The 20,513-nt window shown below is 39.5% G+C and overlaps 1 long non-coding RNA gene across 1 annotated transcript; it reads left to right on the top strand.

Moving 5' to 3' along the window:
• Positions 1-4,457: 4,457 nt before the first annotated feature.
• Positions 4,458-19,289, top strand: LOC122970413. Its single transcript, XR_006399198.1, has 3 exons — positions 4,458-5,240; positions 8,250-8,287; positions 18,558-19,289. It is a non-coding gene; the product is annotated as an uncharacterized LOC122970413 (long non-coding RNA).
• The last annotated feature ends 1,224 nt before the right edge of the window (positions 19,290-20,513 follow it).

Here is a 20,513-nt window from a genome sequence, read left to right as displayed (position 1 = left end):
GTGACATGGCCATCACACAAACGAGGACAGAAATTTTCTATTCATGGCTCAGTGGGCTGAAGAGGAGCCATGCTTGTTTGTGCTACAGTGTTGAGACAGGGCCAGGTGTTAGGCAGGATACTGTGACTCAATATTTAGTGTTGATTTTCCCTCAGTGTTTAGTGTTATGTCACTTTCCCTAAGGGTAAATTCTGAAGGGGTTAGGTTGATCCGGTCCTTTTAAAACCAGACCAAGCTGTGGTATAACAAATGGAGCAACAGACTTGTGAAGGCTTAGGGAAACTTGTTTTCACAGATCATAAACCAAAACAAAATCCACAGAAAAAAAAGGTGCAAACAAAAGTAAGAAGCACTCTTTAAAGCAAAAGTGCTTTTCAGAAACACCATACCGACTGTACTAACTTCAAATAAAGACAAAAGCTTTTAAAAGGTAAATCTATATATTTTTTTGCAGATAATAAAGGTTCTGCTCATTTCTATGATATCTGCATTTGGTTTTGCAGTGACATTGTCAACCATACAGTATACAATAAATGAATGTCGTGTTATTTGTTTTGCTACTGTAACTGTCAAAGTTTGATCTGACAATGAATATCAACGATGTAAAAATTACCTGCAGCAAATACATCATCTGTAATTTTCCTTGTCACAACAACTTACCAGACTTGTCTTTCTACTGTTCATCTGTGAGAAGAAAGACAGATTCCACAGAGAAAAATATATAAATGCAATGCATATCTTATTTTTTGTTTGTCTGTAACAGAATTAAAGTATATATATATAATTTTTTACCAAAATCTAGCAATGTGATGTTGTGAGAGTAAAACTTTGTGAGAGTAAAACTTGTTCTGCCACAGTTAACTTTGCAAGGTAGCACAGCAAGGTCATCATGAAAGTCGTGCCTCTGTGTGTGTGTGTGTGTGTGTGTTTTTTGTTTTTTTTCACTTTTTGTCCCCCGTTCCTGAACAGTAGGCCCAGGGGTCTTGGCAGTTAATAAATTCAAGAGCACTGCGAGAAATCTTGAAGTGTTTTTCCACCCTGAGGCGTGTTCCATTTTCTGTGGTCGGTGCTGTTGTGAGCTCTTTTGACATGTTATTATTCTTTACCGCGCCTGGCTGTGCATCTGAGAGAACAGCTAAAACCTGCGTGGAGCCTTGCCTGGAAAAGATCGGTGAAGTATTCACAGTGTGGAGAGAAGGAGGAGGGAACAGCTCTCTTTGTTTTTTTTTTTCACTTCACCAGTAGCTGCATAGGTTTTGAAGAAGACTACCACCAAATTGAATAATTTCTGTATGTCAGGAAAGTCCAATCTATGTTTGAGAAAATAAGCAGCTCTATCTCTAAACCAGACACCAAAATTTCCAGTTGTGATGCTTATCTATTAATGCTAATTACACTTTGCATGGACCAGAGATAGCGACTGTAATCTTTACCTGTTATCACTATTGAAAGTGTGGAGCAGCTGCAGACAAAGAAAGGTTGGTGTGCTGACATATCATGTTGTCTATAAGTAAAAAAAACAAAACAAACTTAATTACCATCATTTCACTAGATCCAAACCATTTTGTGCTTTTAGATAATGATGCCTAGCTGCCAGTGGCTGTGTTAGCAGGCTCCAGGCTGGTGCTACCACAAACATTAAGGTTAGATTCTTATGAAAAGTTAAGCTAATCTTGTTCTTCAAAAGCTTTGAATATTTATTGTACTGTATTCTGAGAAATATTTCGACATTTTGCAAAATATGATTATTCACTTCCTTGCAGAGGATGAAATGAGAAGATTGATACCAATCTGTTGTCTATGAAGCTGGAGCCAGAATATGGTTGACTTAGCTTAGCTTAGTTTATGTTAATTAAATTAATTTTTAATTACTGAGCTTTATAGGTGCTGGTTGGTGGATTTCTTTATTACCCTTTTTGTGATTTTCTGTTATTTATATGCTGTTATGATGTCAGATATCTATGCTAAACATGGTCAAAGTTCCAAAACAGATTGTCGTGTGTGCAGATAAGCGGCCATCCGTTCTGCAGCCTTGGTTGCTAAGGTTGTTGCTAAGGTTTTTCCGTGTGTTGTTCATGTTGTCCGCCCTCATCTTTTGGATTGGATTTTGGCTTGAATATGTATGGATATGAGAAGTTGACATTTCAAGTAAAGAATGAGAAAAAGTTGTGACAACCTACTACTATTCTTTGTTCAGTATTTAGTAGTTGTTGAACTACTCCTTTGAGTAATTTAAAGGGTTTGTGCCTGTGAGGTCAGTGAGACCTCCCCACAAACTAATTTTATTACTTCACAGAAAGAAAGTATTTTTCTGACTTTGATATCTGTACATGCTGTGCCAAACTGGCAGCTCAAAACCAGCTCAGGACTCTACTACTGGCATGTGGTTGCAAGGCATGATGGCCTGTAAAACCTTTAAATAGCCTTAAAAATCCCTGACTCACTCTTGATATTTATCATCTTTCTCAACTCAGTCTCTATGGAGCCTTGCCATGAGCAGCAAATGAAATCAATTTTCCTAAATCGCCCCTCCCCCCCCACCAATTTTGACTGAAAAATGTAATGTTTACAATCATTGCTAATTTGAATGTTTATTTCTTTATAATTAGACACCAGTGAACAGATCACATCTGTACCACAGAAGACAATTATAAACCCATCATGTGAATCCTTGGAGAAGATGATCAGATCATTAGCAGTTTCTGTTTATTTGAAAGCTGTCAACACGATGACTTACTCAACCATGTGGTTTATTTGTAAGCTGTTTCATGGTCCGAAGGTTGGGTTCAGTATGCAAGAGGCTCACTGAAGTGACAAGGGAAGGATCAGAGTCAATTACCCAGTGCAAGTAAGAAGAAGACTGCATACACATCATGTTTGACCGAAGGTTAGTGGCGTACACGCTGCATGTAGGAACGGGATGTTTTCCATTGGTTGATCCTCTCTGCATGTCAGCATGTATGTGCATTCATAAGAAAGGAGGAAGTATAACCAGAATCTCCTCCCACACATACAGTACTCACACAATGGGGAGGTCCACTGTATGTTTGTGTGCGCGTGTTTGTCTCTGCTATTTGTTGGGATACTTTGTGGCTTGTGTGCGTGTGCAATCCGCTGCAGCTGACTTCCCCTGTGGGAGAACACAGACAGTGAAACAATACCCTTCTCTTATGATTATTTTTCTCCACCACACACACACACACACACACACACACACGCACACACACACACACACATACACACACACACACACACACACACACACACACACAGGCACACACAGGCACACACACACACTGAAGCTCCTCTAACACAAGCCAGATGTCTCCTGGAACTATGTCGGAGATGGAAAGTTATCCTCTTCATTTTCAGGAGTAAATATTTTCACCGGTTGAAAGGTAACAGGAAACAGCCGGATTGAAGAGAAGGAGAGGAACACAGAGAAGGAAAGGACATTCTCCTGGTGATATCCAGGCACTTAGTATGTAAGAAGACAAAAAAAAGGAATGTAATACTTTCTCACCTGGTCAATACTCATGATAAAAGAATGATAGTAAAAGTAGACCACCACGATTGCTTGTCTCACTTCCAAAGGCTTTACTCATGTATTTTCCCAAGTTTTACAAGCATTTTGGCTCGTCCAGTCCTGTGCAAATGAATCAGCCTTAAACTTAATTTCTATGTTGAAGTCCTTTTAACAACAGTATGGTTGTAAGTATTTAATTCACACATTAAATTTTTACATCCAAATAAAGTGAATTCAGCAGAGAATTATTTTGGCTCATTACAACATAGGTCTCATTGTCGTAGTTTTGGCCTTTATTGCTATCAGTTACGATAACATTGTACTCACCAAAGTAACTGCTGAGATTTGGGAACATGGCGATATTACTACAACATAGTCTGAAAGAAAGATATGAGCCATCAACCCATAGACTGCATGGTTCAGCCACTTCATTTGGAGGTTAAACTGAAAATGAGCGCACCTGATGAATGTGCAAACAATCTCTCATCGCAGAAAAACTCAACTCCGGAAAGTATTGTAGGTTAAAGTTGAACCTGAAGGTCAGTCTGTAAACTGTGATGGATGTTTGCAAAATGTGTAATGACAACATATTCCATTTCTTTTATCCTCAGTATCTGCTCTTGCAATACAACATCTGCTTGTAGCACAACTCATGTTTTTGCGGTCAAGTTTAGGCACTCAAAGCATTTGGTTAAGGTTAGGCAAAGATTGCGGTCTTGGTAAAATATTGAAAATGTCAAAAGTGACGTAAAGTATATTTTTACTTTATAAACATTTAACTGAAATAACAATCTTTTCCTAACCTTGAAGTTCTCTCCCAGACATGTTTTCTTTTTTTTAAAAAAAGTTCTGTTAACTTAAAATTATAAAAATGACATCTACTCATTCTTCATCATTTGAAAAAAATCCAGAATCTATGAATATGCAAATATTTGCAATTTAAAAAATTTAACAGCTGGATACAAGATGTCTCCTACTTCACTGTTAAGTCCATTCTCAGTGTAGGGGATAGTGGATAAGATGAGCCAGTGGGTAAGTTGACCCACCCGCTGTATTTGGACAACTGTGCACATGTTTTGTCATGTGACCTTAAATTCAGGAAGCACCCATCATGTCTATCTCGCTGTGATGGAGAGAAGCACATTAGAGGTATAATGACTGTTATATCAAAGCAAATTTGTCGAAGTCAAAAATATGTATTATACATATTGGTGATTTGCTAATGTATAAAACCATGTGAATCACTTATAAAAGAGTAGCTTGAATTGCTAAGCTAGGCATTTTTTTCCCAAAATGGTTGCTATGGGGCAAAGGCTTTGGGATAAATTGAGCCAATGGTTCAACTTAAACATTGTACGAAAGCTATCATGCCAAGAACCTACAAGTGAAAAACTATTTGGGGCTCAACACCCCTTGAAGAGATGGAGAGAGCAGCCAATGATGTCAAGAATGGAAAATCCATCAGATCAGTGGCAAAAGACAGAATTATTGATAGATCATGAAACGGAGGTATAGGAAGTAAAAAACAGTGGAACAGCAGAAGCAAAAAGGGTCCTCACAGAGGAGGTAGAGAAGGAGCTTGCAGACCATAACAAGAAGCTGGCTGACCAGTTCCATGGACTCACTCCAAAGAAATTATGTGAGCTGGCAATGGAATTGGCAGAAAGAAACCACATTCTTGTCCACAACAACTGGAAAGAGAAGGGTGTAGCAGGTAGGGTGTGCAGGAAATTATATGACTTAGCAGGTCAGAATTGACTAAGGTTGGGCATCGAGAACTGGTTCCAAATTAGAACCGGTTCCAAAATTCAGATTCCAAAGGAATCATTAAGACATTTTAATTTCGATTCTGCTTATAAGTTTCTAAATGCGCTACATATCTGCAAGGACATGGCTATCTGCCAGGATATGTCTACGTCATGCATCAACGCAACAGCGTGTCGGTTTGTTTACATGTGAGCATGTATGGCTAACATCACAACACTACTGAGTGAAAGATGGACTGCAATAAACACTGTAAAGTGTAGCTTCATTTTATTAAAGAAAACGTCAAGACAAAGTGCAATGCATGTTGGAAGCTAATTAGCTGTAAGTCAGGCTGCACATTAAATCTGACCAAACATTTAAGGCAGCACGACGTTGGTCTCCAGCTAGCGTTAGCACGTCGATAGCACCTCCAGTAGAGCCAGCGATACCAAGCTGGGACACACTCTGTATTAATGTAAGTTACTGTTTTCTGTTTTCTGCTGTCGATTTTCTTTTTAAACTTATTCTTGTTGTTCAGCAACATACAGGAGCTCCTCAGCTGCATTCAGACTGAAAACAGTCCTGTGTAAAACAATACAAGGGCCTGTTTGGTGTGAGTGTGTTGTTTAAAGTGCAAGTGAGACTAAATGAAATACGATCCAGCAGTCCGGTTGGAGTAACAGATTCTTGCATTTAAAGGCTGATCAGAGAAACACTGCGCGGTTCGTAATATTCACAGACTGGATTTTATAACTCTGGAAAGTTATCATGCTGCAACCCTGTTTACTAGTGCACATGTGACATGTCTGTGTCTGCGCACTTCCAAAAAAAGTATGAATGGAACCGCGTGCACATCTGCGTGCGAGTCCATGAATTGGCCTTTACAGTGAAAGCACACTATGTCATTGAGGAAAAGATGAGACAGAAAGTACTCAGAACAAAAGCACAATGTTCAGTTAAAAAGACTTTGAATTTACTTATTTTAATGAAACAATAAAAGTCAAAGTAAAAGCTTAAAAGAATAAAGATATTTTTATCTAAACATTTGACCTTTTTTTTTATCATATTGGAATCAAAACTGGGAATTGATACAAAGTGGAATCGATTAGCAGAACCCTTGCATTGACTAATTTACCTTGTGTAGTTTAATACAGCACCATGTTAGAATGGATTATAACCTACTTTCTTAGGTCGAGATTGGTTCAAGAATTTTATGGCACACCACCGTCTCTCCTGTTGCATTCAAGGAAAATGATGAATCAGATGGTCAATTTATCCCCAGGGGGCTCAACTTACCCACTCACTCAGATCAACTTACCCCTAACCTGGGGCAAGTTGAGCCACAGGGATGCTTTTTTTTTTGAGAAGTCATATTTTCAGGCCCATTTGTCATAGATGTATTCTTACAATTTCATTTGATAAGTGACATCCTGAAATAAAGGCAGATGTTTTCATTCTACTTCTGTCTCATTTTTCCTTACCTAGAGGACAACATGCGTAACAATGGACTCATCTTACCCCACTCTCCCCTATGTGCACTGGAGACTTCAAGTTTCCACCTGACACTTGTGTAACTTGTGCACTGGACCACGGTTGGCTCCAAAGTGGTTGTGATGTCACAAATCATTCTCGTAGATACATGCCTTAGACTTTCTTAGAGAAACTTTCCACCTTTGGCAGATGAATGTAAAAACAGCCTTCTGGTATCAAACTCTGCACATACATCATTCTGCACAGTGAAGCTCAAACATCCAACTGAACTAATAATAAGAAAAACACATTTTTGAGTGGAGGTTGACTTTAACTTATGTGCTTCTGTTACCTACAGTAAACCTAACCACATGTGGAACAGGATGCGAATCCCAGTGTCTGGTATCAAAGTGTTTTGTTCACCCACCATCTTCTTTTATTTGTTTTTAAAGCACTGCATGGACACCAGCTTATCTCTCTGAACTCCTCATCTGCTATTCTACCACCAGACCCCTCAGATCTGCTGACCAATCACTGCTTACCATTCCACGCTCCCAGACAAAATCCAGAGGTGACTGGGCATTTTCCATGGTCGGCCCTACACTGTGGAACAGTTTGCCTCTCATTAATAGATCCTCCACCCTCAACTGATATTTTTTAAGTCTAGATGAAACGGCATTTTAAGAGTATCTAACATCTGTATTGTGACGTATTTCTGAGAGAAACAGGATAGACAGGTGTGACATAACATTGGGAGGAATTTGATTTGAACGTTGAAAAGTGGGCGTGTCATAATGAATCTTAGTTCTGTGCTGCTAAAAGTTCAAGATTGATTGATAGGTGGATGTCATGTCATATTATTGGTTGAAATCGGTTGGTTCAAGCCTACGTAAGCACACATCATATTTTGTTTTACATTAAGAAAACATGATTGGATTTTGATATAAGAATATAAAGAAATTGATTGTTTTGTATTTTTTTGGTGTATATTGTTAAATAGGTGCACAATATGACTGGGGATGTGATCTAAAAGGGTTAAAAAGACATTTTTCATTTCATCTCAACTTTAAAACCCATCTTAAGACCCGTCTCTTTTCCTCAGCCTTTCAGTCAGCATGAAGACATGAATGGTCACAGTCTGTCTTTTTTTTCTCTCTCTCTCTCTCCCTATTATTTATTTGTTCTCTGTGCAATGCTGTTGTGTTTTTAGGATTTAATCCCATCGCATATTTATTTTATTCTACAGTTTTAATAATTTCCCCCTTTATACTTAGAACCATGTCTGTTTTTGTTGTTTTTAAATGTGCTCTATAAATAAATTGACTTGACTTGACCATCCACCCTGAACTTTCTTGACTGGAAAAAACATTGCTAGTAAACATAATCTAGGCAGCAGTTATGCTCCCTTCAAGACATATTTGGCAAAATAATTTAATAGTGCATGAACTTCATTTCTAGAAGACAAGGTTTGATTGTCTGTTTGATTGTCTGTTGAACTTCTTTTTAGTGATGTTGCAGCGTTCCCAGATTTCAGCAATCAGCTTGGTGAGTACAATGTTATTGTACCAATAGAGTTGTAAGTTGTAATAAACTAGAATTACACTTTAAATTTCTGCATTGATAAATAGATGCAGAAGCATATGTGTTGATGTTAGTCTCTAGGTGACATTCCTGTTGTAGAGACGACCATCCCTGGTGGAAAGGACACTTTGTCCCCACAGAGCACAGGAAGAAGGATCTGTACTTGGGCTGAATATGTCCAGATGTACCCCCCTGTATCCTGTCCAGCCCAAACAAATCCTCTCTCACTGGGAGACCAGGATACACGGCAAATCTCTGTACACTTCTCAGTCAGAATATTTCATTCTGACTCAGTGTCTCCCTCTTCCACAGTCTCCTGTTCTCTCTATCCGCTATCATCTGTCTTCTCTCTTTGTCTCTCTGTCTCTCCCTCTTCCGTTAGCTCACTCCGTAAAGGGCATTTGGCAAAACGTTATGCTCAGGGGATGTTTACATCACTGAATGATTGATGGGATGTAATGAAACAATCTAACCTTGAGTAGACAGAACATGTTCCAAGCAGCCATAGATCAAACGCACACATCTCCCTTCAGAGTCAGGAGCAAAATATACTGTTTCATTATTAAGGAGACAATACAGGCAAGAATGAAGTAATGGCTGAACTCATCCGAGGTAAAGTGCTGCACATGTGAGGCATCACCTGCAAAATATTCAGAAATCTTTAATGGAAATTGTTTAACTGGCTGTACAGTGGAAACTTTAGGTCTGAACGTTTCACAAGACTCGCAGCCCCCCAAAAACGAATCATCATCCAATGTAAGATGCTCAGATTAAATTATTTTATTTAAAAGTGTACGGCGAGATACAGTATAGTGCAGTATTTGTGGTACTGTATATTAAGATGTAACACAATAGCACAATAACAAATCATGTAACTTGGGAGAAGCATTTCCATGGAAAAGAGCTTCAAATACTCATGACTTTAATCCATTCTGGATGTTTCCACTGAAGACAAAATGCCACATTATTCTTTAAAAGAGAGATAATATCTGGTCTAACACTGGGATGAGGAACAAAATGAAACCTGTGATTGCGCTGCCTTTTATTTCACCTCAGTCTTTTATTACATTTCTTGGAGAATTTAATATTATAATAATGCAATTAAACTTTTCTGTATTTTCATTTGGAGACCCAGATGATTTATTCCACCAATTTTCTTAACAGTCACTTCACATTGATTCTGATTCAGGTCATAGTTCGTACTATAGTCCAAAATGAAATTCAAACAGATAGAAATAAATTTTATTTAGTTTGCAATCCCTTTAGACTGATCTACTCTATATCTGTAGCTGTGCCACTCTGTTGTTAAATGCTAATTAGAAAAATGCCTCAAGAAATGCATAAGCACAGAACCATATATATCAATCAATTGTGTTGTAGATGTGAAGTGTAGAATATTTTGATTTATTAACTTTCTATCTGCACTGGAATTTTTGTCAATTTGAGGCACAAATGCATTGTGTATGTTATAGAGAAACTGATGAGTGAAAAAAACATTTTCATCCATTTTAAAACCAAAATGCATCTGCTTCATTTGTATTCGTGTGGGGAATTTAATGTTTAAAGGAAACACATCTTATTTCTATAATATTGAAGTTTCTACATATTCAGCAGTAATGATAATGGAACATCTTTAGTGTCTCTTTTGTAAAATTGTTTCTGGTGTCAAATGAACAGGTGCAATCAGAAAAACATCAGCATTTCTCAACAGTAGAGTGTAGAAAGGGTATGCAGTCACTGTAAATGTATCACCTTTGGTGTTTCACCATTCTCACATTCCACACAGCTTTCCCAACCTGAAAAAAAAAACTGTTAAAAACAAAAAGAGTCTGATGTTGCAATTGTGTAGTGGTTGGAATGTCTGACGGGCAACACATGGTCCCCATTTCAGTTCTCACTTATTTTCTGATATATTTTGTTGGAGCACTGACACATTTTAAGGCAAATGTTTGTCATTCCACTGGACAGACACATTTACCTACAGGGGAGATCTGCTCTCCTACCTGTGCTGTCTTGGTGTTTCAAGGGGCACACTTGCCTGTGAGACTATGTTTGAGTCTAACATGGTGGGTAGCTGTGGCTCAGGTGGTAGAGCAGGTCACCCACTAATGACAAGCTTGGTGGTTTGAACTTAAGCACATTCTGTCTTTGTATTAAAGTGTACCTGAGCAAGGCTCCTGAGAAAAATAGCTTCTGACTTTATTTGCAAAAATGGGCAAAATAAATCAATACCTATATTGAAAAAGTTACATCTGTTTATTTTCTTTTTTGCATGTGGTAAGTAATGGAATATAAATATGGTCCAGAAACAAACCAGGAAGTCAGTTTCTTCCCTGAAGGTGTGTGTAAATGCATAAACTTAAATGCATTCCACTTCCTCAGTAAACATGATGTCATTGGCCTTCCAAAATTCCCATCACAAGAGGGGACGATCTAAATTTACTCTACATCTGTTATTAGTATAGTGACGCACAGAGTATTTAAATACAGCAAGGATTACGGTAAGGAAGATGCAGACAGATATTACTGTAAAGGAAACCTTTCTGATGCCAGTGTGGGCTCCCACAGGAATCTTGCTGCAGTGACTCTGAAACTATCTATTGTTTGATGTTGCTCTCCACAGCTCTTTAAGATTGGTGCCTCTGTCCATCTCCCCATGTTGTATACAGGACAGCATTCCATGCCTAATATAGGCCTGAGTTGTCAGAAAAAATGTTTGTAATGACACATTTGTCAAGATAAGATATCTGAAAGTGAAGGTGGAATGTGTAATTCAAGGGATGAGCATACTTTCCAGAGTTAATATTTCTTTCCACAGACTGTCCAGTTATTGTCCAAGAGTCATAGGCAGACATGTTTGTGTTTGAGAGAGCCTGACAAGAAAAGGAAAATAAAAAGATCTTATCAGTATGCTGCACAGCATATGTTTTCATTGTTCAAGGGGATGTATTTAGGACCAAAACCTTGTTTTATTTATGGGAAAAAGTTCATTTTATTTGGAAAATTATGCGTCTTTGTTTTAGTGTAACTCAGAAAAGTTTTGAGCTGCAGATTTATTTGAACTGTAACTACAAGCCAAAGGCATAATTTTACCCAGCAGTGTAATGAAGCCTCGGAAAACCAAATGCTTCCTTACAATGAATATAATTTTCAGTGATTTTGATGTGGAATAAACGACATTCACTTTGAAGTAACCATCCATACACTGTTGCCTTGTGATGTGCTATGATGATTCAGACATGCCTGTTTTCGCAGACAAAGCAACATGAATATGAATGAAAGGAAAACAGCCTGTTTCGACCTGAAACATGCTTATTAAGGAGAAAAATTCCACTGCTCCCCCACACAGTGTGTGGTCTGGGGCATTAATCAAAGAAAAAAAGGGAACATTTTTACATTTCAAATTTGCTGCATTTCAAAAGCGCCACTGTCTGTGGGTTATGCCTTGTATTGGGCTGGCAGACAAAGGATTGCACAGGGCGAGATGACTCAAGTGACAAACGGGTGGTTAGGAATTTACTCAGCTCTGAAACCCATCATTACTGGGAATATGAGAGTATCAGAGCTACACTACAGCCAATTAAAATGTGACCTTGGGTTTTTGTGTTGGAACGGGTTACATAGGAGAAACATTTTGCATCATATGTTGAATAATTGAAAATGTGGTGTGTGACCCTGAGTTGAGATGAGCTACTTGCAAACAATTAGCATACCAGGAAAGTGAAGGCAGTTTATGAAAGTTCAGGAAAAGGGCTTAATGTAAACAATCATAAACAAACACATACTGTATACACACAAACACACCCACCTCTTCATATATGAAGGTTTTAGCTCTTTTTGCACAATACTAAAAATGACTTAGAGAGTCAGTGATGTGTACAAATGAAGACAAATTCATTTAAAAAGTTCTACAACTCTGTAGATAAAACACATAAACCAACTGAAAATTGCAGCTTTCCTCACTATAAACAACAGATTTAATGTCGTGCAAAACATGCAGAACAAACAGCAGTGGAAGTTTAGTGCTGGTTTCAAAGCCAGATTCCATAATTATATCACAAAAACCACCATTGCTCATTGCTGCAGTTATTCGCTTTTGAAGCCATCCGCGTTTGTCGGCACAGGACAGTAATTATGGACATGTGACGATTAAACAGGATGACTTTCCAACAGCATTAGACCGGGCAGAGGAGAACCACTGAACAGATGACTGACTTACATCCTGATTATGGGAGGAGCAGACATCCGTATGTCACTGCATGGGGAAGTGCACTGACTAACAGGCTGACATATGTATGCTCAGTGACTGTAAGCAATCTTTGTACCAGGGACTGGCTGGTGTTTGTGTGGTCAGTAAACACAGGATTCCCATTGGCAAAGGTAATAACAGTTGCCGTGGTCACGGCTTGACACAGATCTAAAGTCAGCTTGGCCTCACCACGTTTTCACAACAGTAATGGAAATTGAAAAAGTGATCTGAAATCAGAATCTGGTTGGTGTTCCCCAACACACCCACACATATACCTACTCCTGTTTGCCAAAAATCCCTCTGGCTGTGGCACTGTCAGTAAACACAGATTTACCAGTAAGGCAGAGAGGATATAACCCCTTCTTGAGTGCACACAAACACACATAAATACACATACACTTGTACATAGCTCATTGTTGACTTCTGTGCTGACGGTGTTAACTTGTTACAGAGACATCTGTTTCATCATCCTTCATATTTATCTTTCAACACAAGTGTTCCGCTTTCCTGTTTGCTGTGGTTGAGTCAATTTTTATTGCAGGTTAAAATAAATCTAATTCACTTACAGTATATCATCCAGCTTTATTACTTTTTTGTAGATGTTGTCCTTTCATGCTTATGAATGATGAGCAAGGAAAGATTTTTTTTTTTGAATTACAGTGTTTTAGTTTAGTTAAACACAATAATTTTGGTCATTTTAATGCATTTGCATCTTCTGCAGGTCAACATTTTGAACACAGTGTACATTTTTGTCAGATGCCAGTTTTCCATAGTTTACATTTTTGGCTTTCCAAGGTATGAGCAGACTAAAGCTTGAGGCTTTCACCTGGCAACCTGTAGCTCCCAGAGGTTATGGTTTTGCAGGAATGCAAGCAGACTTACAGGCTCTTACAAGTTGAGCCAACACCTATTTAGCAAGACGTTTGTGCAAACCAGATGACCTTTTAAAATATCCCACCAATACCTTGTCATTGTAGACTATGATTAAAACACTATTAAAAAGGTTCTGCTCATGATTCATATCCATGCCCCGGTGTATTCCAGTGAGATGTTTTTAAAAGGAGTGCCACAACTGTTTGTGACCTTTATCAACATGTTGCTCAACATCAAATGAAACAGAAAATTGTGCAAGCCCCACAGATTAAACGCAAATGACACTGGTGGAAAATAGAAGGGGAAAACATGCGAAAAAACCTTCTCAAAGCACAACCCCCCTTTCCTCTTTCTTAGAATGTTGCTATTGGCTTTGGGCAAATGGGCCACAATTGCACAACAGTGCAGCCACCAGCGCTTGAAAACGTCACACACACACACGCTAACACACACACACACACACACACACACACACACACACACACACACACACACACACACACACACACACACATCCACTGCAGTAAACATTGTTTGGAAAGGCTAGCCGAGGCAATTTGCTGCATTACAGGACTGTTTTTCCATTTAGTTCGATTTAATAGACCCTCAAATTAGAAACACCTCGATTAACTCCAGTGGATCCTTTCACACACCTATTTCCATGCTTTTATTGAACTGCAACACAAGGAGACCTCAGTATCATAAGAAGCCCCTTCTTACTGACCCTAAAAGCTTGTGAAATTGTCTTAACTTCCTATCTTAACTTTGTTTGTGTCCTATTCTCTGACAGCGCTACTTTAAAATATTAAATCTGGTACAAATGAATTACTTTGGGTATATCCAGTAGTTTAAAGATGGGTGGTCTGCTGTTTTATATTTCATGCCCAGCCTTCTGATGCATGGAGATGATCTTAGTTGCTGCTTCAGGAAATATACTCCACCTGATCCACCATGGATTACTAAGCAAGAAATGAAGGTTGCTTTCACTGTGGGGGTTACTTTCATTCTCAAGGAAAGTCCAGAAAGTCATGGGACCTACTACGTCTATGTCATCTAAATCCCATATAATTTCTCTAATTGTGGTTACGAATTAAATTTAGTTGTAGAGTTATTGCACAACTGTACAAGCAGGTTCAAAGAACAAGCCTGTAAAGTGGAAATTCATTACCCTGGAAATCCCCTGCAGAGAATTCTAGGGCCTCAGATTAAGTTCATAGTACTTTCTGTTCAGAAAAGCAAAAGGGCTCTCGCTGAGTCACATGCATCAGATAAATTAAGTAAAAACCATATTCCGCAATACCCACAATGCTTTTTCCTGAGAATTTACATGTATCTTTCCCTCCTCTTTTAATTTAATATACTCATAGTCCTCATAGTTCATAGTAGCATAGTTCATACTCCTAGTTTTGTAGTTAAAAAAAAACCCCCACAACAAAAACAGAATCCTGGAAAATACCATCTCGAGAAATTATAGCTCCATCTCTCCACCCTTCACGCGGCCCTGTCCTTGTCCAGAGAAGGCAGTTTCCCACCCCAGGGCTCGGCCATATGTGAGTGTTGGCTCAGTCCCTCATGTGAAGGTCAGCCCTGATGGGACATGTGAGCCCCAGATTGTCACCCCTGGGGTTGGAAGGCAGGGCTAATTGACTTTAAACCAGGCTGCATGACACGCATCAGGACACAGTGACTGGACTATTGAAACAAAGGACAACTTTACAAAGTAATGCCGTCATCTTGATGAACTTCCTCAGTCTGAGCTGACAGGATTTCAGATGAATTAGAGTCATCACACAATGTGGCTATAAAAGGATAAAAAATATATGGTTTAATCACAAGGAATTTCCCTTAATATTCATCTGAAGCATTTAAAGGAATTATTTGACTTTTGGGATTTTAAGGAAGTACGCTTATTATTTGCATTCTTGCCACGAGTTAGAGATCAATATCACTCTCATGTCTGCCTGTTATATATGAAGCTACAGTCAGGAGGTTGTTAACTTAGCATAAACTGGGAGCAGAGAGAAACGGCAAACATGACTCTGTCCAAAGGTAAAAAAAATCTACCAGCTCCTATAGCTCACTAATGTTATCTGTTCAAAAACCATGTGAAACTGACCAGTTGTTTTACATGGAGTTATGTGCCAGACTATTAGTTTTAAAGGTGCTGTGAGGTGGATTTTTTTTTTTTTTTACCACTAGGCAGAGCTAAGCTAGCTGTTTTGCCCTGCTTCAGGTCTTTATGCTAAGCTAATCGTCAGCTGGCTGTATTAATATTTAGCATACAACTATTAAAGCTGATTTTCTCATCTTATTGAATGTATTTCCCAAAAATGTCAAACTATTGCTTTAAGCTTTAATCATTTGATTTGTATATGTTTGGTGAAAGGTAAGTATGTCTCACACACACACACACACACACACACACACACACGCCATAATCAGTTAACACTTATCAGTACTCTTGAGCTCAGAATCAAAACCATTTCAAACTGTAAACCTCAGCTTTGGTAAATCCTGAAATGATCCTTATTGCCCTGGCCTCCCCTCCACTTCCTGTGCTCCTTTTCATCCGTGTTAGGCCATGTAAGGACAAAGCATTGTGGGGAGGCGACCGCATACAGTGGTTAACGTGGTGTTTGATGAGACGTCCAGTCAGGGCTGTCCGCTGATGGAGATGAGCCAGGGGGAAGCGTTGTGCAATCAATGGGCTCACTTAATTACAATAGTAGATCAAACACAAGCACCATGGCAACCCCTGCCACATTTTCCAAAACAAAGGCCGGCAAGGCATTCAGCATGCGTGGCGGCTCTGACATGGTGTTACGCATGGCTGACACAGGGACGATTAGCGGCAGCCCAGTGTTTATTTCTAGGGATGGGTGCACAGTGGTTGCATACTGTCATTTTTAGGGCAGTCATCAGTATGCTGCATACCACAAATGAAACATGTCATGATTAATAATAACCAGACCATTGTACTGAACAGAGGCCTTAAAGTCTAGTATAAACATTTTTTTTTACCCCACTGGGATCTGTTGGTCCACCACTTTGTTTCAGATTGAAATATCTTAACAACTACTGGATTCATTACCATGAAATTCATGCTCTGCAGAGGATGAAGCCTACTGACCTTGGAAATCCCCAGTTTTTTCCTCTCAACAGTTACTGGATGGATTGCAATAAAATTTAGTACAGATATCCATGGTGCCCAGAGGATGAATCCTAATGACTTACCTCTATTGCCACAATCAGGACAACATTGTTGTTATAAATGAAATGTCTCTATTACATGGGTTGTCATGACATTTGGTACTGACATTCATGCTCCCCTCAGGATGATTTGTAAGTCTACAATGATCCCTTAACATCCTCTAGCATGTCATCAGAATGTTCACTTATCCAATAAATACGATATAAATATAAAGATGGATGCAGCAAGATGTGACTGATTTGAAGCCCGGAGTTGCTGCTTATGGTCGGCGCCATAGAGCAGCAGGTGAGTGAACTGTCAATCACAGCTGTCAATCTTATTAATGGAGCAATAATTACCAAAATGACCACCAGCACATTTATTAGACGGCCTGAATTTAGCGATTGAGACCATAGTTAATTGTTGAAAAAACTTATTGACTTAGTATTTCTAGAGAGAAGTTGACACTTTGTGAATGGGAGACACTTGGACCTGGGGATTTTTTGGGAGCTAGCATCTAGTGGCTGTTGGTGGCATTTCACTTAAGGGTACTTCCACATTGGCTTCAGCCTCAAGCTGTGATAGTTGCTGCTTGGTTAGAATGCTAACATGCTAAACTAAGATGGTGACCATGGTAAACGATATACTTGCAAAATATTAGCATGTATTAGCATTGAAATTGTGAGCACATTAGCTTGCTGACAGTAGCATTAAGCTACAAGCACAGCTGCATGACTGTAGACTCTTAAGTCTTATTCTACCAGTGGTTCACATATCTTTTTATACACTGTCTGAGCTCTATGGAATAGTCCAAACATGTCACGGGATGATTATAGAAGCATCTGGAATTTTACTTTCAAACTGTAAAACCATAAAAGTCCATTGTGGTTTCTAAAATAAATAATGTTTTTAATTTTTTTCATCTAAGCACTAAATTTTTTAGAATTGTTTATATTAATAGTTGAACACAGTGGATTATGTGTACTTTCAAGTGATGTATTCACACTCCAAATGGTTTGGGTTGGCTATGCAACTGCTGGTACATTTCAAAAATGTTTTGAAGCACACTTATAAAGTTATTCATCTCAAAACTTTCACTGAACAGCGCAGAACTCACTCGAGTGTGCTCTGAGGGAGTCGTGACAGAGAAGGACTCCCATGCTGTCTGTCTATCAGCTAGCAGCAGGCCCCGTCAACAGGCCACCGGCAACGGGGTCTGTCTGCTTCAGACACCAGATCTGTTCTAGTAAACTCACTCAAGTTGGCTCTCACACCCAGATCATGAGCCAAAACCCAAGAACAAATGTGAAGTGCAAATAAAACTCTGGGATTCATAATCCTCATAACTCTGTTTCCCTCTCTTTCCGTCACTTTCCCTCTCTGACCCCTCAGTACCCTTGTTTATTTATTCCTCCTTTTCATTCTGTTTTCTCAGCCCGTCCCCCCTTCTTCCTGCCTCCACTCGCTCTCGTCTCAAATTAGTGTCAAATTCCCCAGTGTGCTTGTTATGTTTGTTTCTAATGCAGTACCTAGCAAATTACAAGTGTCCTATTCTTGGATGCCTTCTATCAATTCTCATTCATGTGTAAGAGGGCAGCTCTCGGACAGTAACGTAGCTCTGTGTGATTGTGTCAGGGCAGGTCAGTCATGAGAGCGGAGAGCCTGCATTCCTCTGTGCAGTACTAAATCCTCATGGGATAGACCTCATTAGTGGACTAGCTGTTCCCAGGCTGTCTCACAGCCACTACTACAGTGTGTGTGTTTGTGTGTGAGAAGGTGAAAGCATTTGATTATATGTTCACACATTTTTTGTGGCCATGTCCTCTTGTGGCTGTTGGTGAAAGTCTCTGTGCGTTTTCTCCTCACTTTGTATTTTGAAGTCAGTTGTGAGATGCTCCCAGTGTTTTTGTGTTGTTTAAAAGGCAGGTTAGACTGACACCGTAGCTGGCTTCTCGCCTGTGTTTTGACATGCTGTGTGAGACTCAGTAAGGGAGCAAGTGGAGGTCAGTAAAGTCTACAAGTGGATGAGATGTACCCAAGAGACCAGCTTGTCTGATGGACTCTTCCCAACCTTGGAGAAACTGTAAATGCGCACACACACTCACTTGTGCACACTCTTTTCACCATGCTGTCATGTACTAAAGTGTCCCTGAGAGACACTTAACACATCACTCAGTGACTCGGTGGTTCCAGACATAGCTTTGACCCCCTGCTGTTGACCCGAGCTGGGCCTGACAGCTTCTCATGTCACATTCTGTCTTTGGTTTCACTTTATTTTTCAGCCTGGGGAGAACGAGAGGAGAGGAGGGTGGGGGGTTTACGACATTCACGGAAAGCACTCTGTTCTGATTTTTCAAAATGTGGAAGGATAATGTTGTCTTTGTTGTGCAAGAGGGAAGACAAATATTTTTTTCAACTCCTCATGACCTGGTGTGCTCATTCAGCCATTTCACATTTTCTTGTGAACTATAGCTTACCTGAGACATGAAGACTGCAGCAGCCTCTATGTAACATGGGATATAAGAATGAAACTTTTCTTTGAATAAGAGCTGCAGTATATGCTTTCAGTTTTGAATATATCTGTCTGTCTATTCATTGTACTTCTTCCTTGCTTCAGTCTTGGCTGCCAGTATGAATGTAAGGTAAACAATAAAACAGAGGAGACACCATGTGTTCTGCCTGTCTGTTTGTCTTTCTGCCTCATGTCTTCTGCTCCTGACTCAGATGAAGATCTGTTACTGAGTGGGCAACAAGCACCAGGTGGCTGCAATCAAAACTACTTTAAATAAATGCAGTTTTAAGTCGAATGCACAGGACAGAGCAGGTGGCTTTAAGCTGCTCTTTTCTTCTACTGCTGTCCTTTCAGATTTTCAGTAACACTAAATAGCAATAACAAATGCAATAGCTCACATAACATAGCAGTCAATGTTAAATTAATCTGTGGTCAAGTTTCAGGAATTGTTTATGGAGTTAAAGTTTACAAAAATAGTTTGATTTTGTAATGAACTGTAGCATAGATAAGACTGATGGGTTGCAGGTTATGGCTGATATGAGAGCAGTGTTATACTAGGAAGTGGTTAGTCAACTGTAAATACACTCACTGTTCACCTGGCAGGAGAGTCAGGTTGGCCAATACACAAACAGACTCATAATGACCCACTGATACCAGGCAGCCGGCTGATGAGAGGCACGGGACAGGCGGACTGAAAAACAAGGCAGACAGGGTAGGATCGGTGAGCCTCAGACACGCACATACACACACGCACTCACACACACAGAGTTACAGTATACGCCAAGGCTGAAGCGACTGTGAGCTCCTGTACAGGCCCGAGCCAAGGCCTCCCTCACTGATCACAACACAGCTCTGTCTGATAAGTATCTTGCGCAATACATAGATGCAAGTGCACGCACTCTTTCTCACTCTCCTTTCCATTCATTTGAAAGCAGATGATTTCGAAATCATTAACAGCCACGGGGTGGGATAGATTGGCAGGCAGAGTATGATACATTCTGACCTGACTAAGGATTGAAACGTTGTCCAGATTAAATTTTGTGGCTTGGAGTAAGTGTGCAGGCATGACCTTTTTTTTATTGAGGCAGAGTATGAGGCCAAACCTAGATATCAGGTCCAATAAATAATGCACACACACACACACACACACAAAATTCTGAAGCACATACAGTACATTACTGAACACAGGGGTAATGCACTTGTATTTGAGACACACGCATGCCTTCACACATATCCTTGTGCTATAGTATGTGACAGAACATTATGTCTCATATTAGAAATGTATTTATAACCTTGCATGTAATTAACTATGAATGTGACCTTAAACCTTCTAATCACGCTGTAAGACAAACTCTAACTGGATAAA

This window comes from Thunnus albacares, chromosome 19, assembly GCF_914725855.1.
Source record: "Thunnus albacares chromosome 19, fThuAlb1.1, whole genome shotgun sequence".
Taxonomy (NCBI): domain Eukaryota; kingdom Metazoa; phylum Chordata; class Actinopteri; order Scombriformes; family Scombridae; genus Thunnus; species Thunnus albacares.
The sequence above is the reverse complement of the archived record's forward strand: the minus strand, read 5'-3'. Positions and strand labels throughout refer to the sequence as shown.